The sequence below is a fragment of the Ipomoea nil genome, unplaced genomic scaffold (assembly GCF_001879475.1).
Source record: "Ipomoea nil cultivar Tokyo-kokei standard unplaced genomic scaffold, Asagao_1.1 scaffold0529, whole genome shotgun sequence".
Taxonomy (NCBI): Eukaryota; Viridiplantae; Streptophyta; class Magnoliopsida; order Solanales; family Convolvulaceae; genus Ipomoea; species Ipomoea nil.
The window spans coordinates 123,981-127,405 of record NW_017616957.1 but is presented as its reverse complement, the minus strand read 5'-3'; positions in this window follow the sequence as shown (position 1 = coordinate 127,405).

The window sequence follows — 3,425 nt, the reverse complement described above, 5'->3', positions numbered from 1 at the left end:
TGGTTTCGGGTTCCACAATGGTCCCAGGGGCGAATTTGTGTGATAAGAGTTAGTGGGGGGTAGGTGGGAGGTAGGGGACCCGCCACCTACCCACGGCCGGAATAGTGATCCCGGCAGCGGGCAGTCGGCGGGCGGGCAGCTACCCGCCGGCGACCCGCTGCCCGGAGTAGTAAATCCGGCGGGCAGCCGGCGGGTGGCCCCCACCCACCGGCTACCCGGTGGAATTTTCCCCATCATGGGCTCCCGGCTTCCCCGTTTGATGTTTCCCCGTCCCCCGTGGTGTCCCAATGGACTCCGTTAATCGTGCCTATGTCTAGTTCGATATTTCGGGTACCATTCGTAGGTTTATGAGTCTATTATATTGCATGCTAGTTGAATTGGTATCCCGTTGACCTAGGTGGAAGAAGTATGAACCCCTTAGGACTATTCTTAGTATGTGATGGATCACGCATAGGTGTTGTTATACGTTTTCTTCCCCTTCCCAATGTGTTAATGTGGGTTGCATGTACTTGCTATGTGTTATGTGTGCATGTAACCCCTAGTTGGTTAAGATTAATCGGGCTATACGGGCAGTCGGGTGGGCTGAGAACCATACCGGCTGTTAACCAGGCTGGTAGAGACCAGTCAGGTATATAAATATTATATAGGACTAAGTTCCACTATACGGGCAGTCGGATGGGCTGAGAACCATACCGGCTGTTAACCAGGCTGGTAGAGACCGGTCAGGTATATAAATATTGTATAGATCAAAGGTCCACTATACGGGCAGTTGAATGGGCTGAGAACCATCCCAACTGTTAACCAGGCTGGTAAAGACCAGTCAGGTATATAAATATTATGTAGGAAAAAGGTCCATCAGTCGGTTGCGATCGGCTCCTCCGTAATGTGAGACGGGGCAGGGTGCTGCGGGGCCGTGTCAGAGCTATGTGCGCTGACCCTCATGTATGGGCATGCGATTGGTCCTGTGGCGCCAACAAAGTGTGCTATGTGATGAGATATGGAGGAGTTGTGTTTATGAGTATATTGGGGGATGTGACTAAGGGATTTATGCTGGGGATTGTTTATGTTGGGTTATGTTTATTAATTGTGCTCAGCTTTATCTGCCTTGCCTGTTGTGGATTGTATACGCTTGTTATAACTGTTGCTTGTGTCTAACCTTATCTGTCGAGTCATTCCCGGATTTAAAAGCTAGAGTTCGTAGGATATATCTCCATGCTCAAAATGGTGTTCGTATATCTATATATATCTCTATATGTATTGTATTTCAACGCGTTGGAGTGGGTTACCAGCATCTCTCCCTGAACATATATATTTGGCTTTCAGGCACAGAAGAATAAGTCACTGGAGCGCGCTAGAACTTGGAACCTAGAAGTAGATAGTTTCCCTTTCGGCCTGCGTGCCATGCTTATGCCTTTACATTATTGAGGATATTAGTTAGTTAGCCTGTGCACCTGAGTTCTCTAGCTCAGGTGTGGCATAGCACCCCATACTCTTGTATTATGTTTTGGGATTTAATGAGGTTTCACCTTTATTTTATAAGTTTTAAATGTCTTGAAAATCTGGGGTGTTGCAGTTGGTATCAGAGCCTAAGTTTGACCCTAGGCTAAAACTCTTAAGACCGGACTTTAGGACATTAGGCTTGAACTCTAGGTATTTAGGAACATAGGACTCAGGAATCTTAGGACGCGCGGTGAGATTCTGAAACCTACACATAACCTCCCCTCACTTTATCCCTCACTACTTTAAAGAACTCCCATTCGCTTACCACACCAAGGTAAGGGTACAACACATCAACGCATCATTATAATAAATATTGGCCCAAAGAACTAGCAGCACGGCGCCAACGAGAAGTTAGTCAAGGACCCCACATCCCTCGAAGAATGGATCCAAACCTTAGAAAAAATCCTCGGGTTAGTGGAATGCCCAGAAGAACGTCGCGTAGAGATAGCCTCATTCTACTTCGGATACGAGGTCGATCTCTTACCAACAAGAACCAGGGTTCGACTGGGAAAGCCCCAAAACACGACTACGAGAACGATTCTATCCAACACACGTAAAAGCATCCATATACAAAGAGTTCCCCCCCATTTGAAACAACGGACAGCTACCGTCATGGAGTACTATAAACGATTCCTTGAACTAGCACGCTTCGTGCTAGAACTAGTTCTCACCGAGATAACCAAAATGGAAAGATTCGTATCGGGCCTCAACTTCGAAGCCCGAGAAGCACTAGTGGTAAGCAGACCTCGGACCCTCAACAAGGCTTACTCCAGTGCAGCAAATCTTTATCGAATCCAACTACTCCAACGTGGGGTTCAGGAACAGATACGAAAGAGAAACACCGGAGGTGGAGCACCACTTGTAAAAGAACAAGAAACGACACCAACACAAGACCGAGTAAACTAGCCAGCCAAAGGTCACCCCTAGGGAACAACGAAGCTAACGCAAGGAGCTTCCCTTGCCCGGAATGCAACAAAAGCCATAAAGGTAAAAACTGCATGGGTAATCCCTGGTGCTGCTTCAACTGCGGAGAGGAAGGACACAAGGCCTTCCAGTGCACTCAACCCCAAAGACCACGCACCACCACCACGGGTCAACACGGGGGCACCACTCGTCAAGGAAACTACGGCACCCCCGGAAAGATATTTGTCATGAGCCGCACCCAGGCCAAAACTCGGGAACGAAAGCAACCACGAAGAAGGGAACTAAACCCCAGAAGACGAGGACCACGCAAACCCCGCGGAAGAAAACCAAGATAAAGAAGTCTGCGATGGACCGCAAACTACGAAACCCAGAAGACCCTAATCTAAGCAAACCCCGAACCACTAACAAAACCTACACCAGTGCTGCCGACCTCTATCAAATCCAACCTCTACAACGGGGAATTCAGGAACAAACCCAAGGGAAGGAGTAACAGAAGTGGGGGACCACCTGTAAAAGGGACTGGAAACGCCAATTAAATACAAGGATGTAAAGTAACACATAAACAACATCCTTCCTCAACCTTTAATGCGAATTGTCGAAAAGGACTCGACATGGCAAGAAGAGGCGACAGACGCGTGGAAAGTACCACACAACTAAAGCTCCCCAGCAATCAAGGTCGTACCTTGGAACAAAGACCTCGATGGTTTTAAGACACCGTAAGAAGTACATGAGACACACAAAATCGCCAAAACGCCATGCGACGTCAAAGGCAGTCAATAATGTATTCCAAGGAAGAGAAATGCATCACCCAGCACTTGGTCACCAAAGGACTGAACAAAGAACAAGCGAAAAACCAAACTCCAAGAAAAAAACAAGAAGGCTTATCATTAATCAAGCAAAGCAAAGACAAAGTTGGCTTATAACCAACCACCCGGTGAAGACGATGAGGTTGCGAGTTGGAAACCGGACCCAACCTACTGAGCAAAAAGAACATGCAAGAG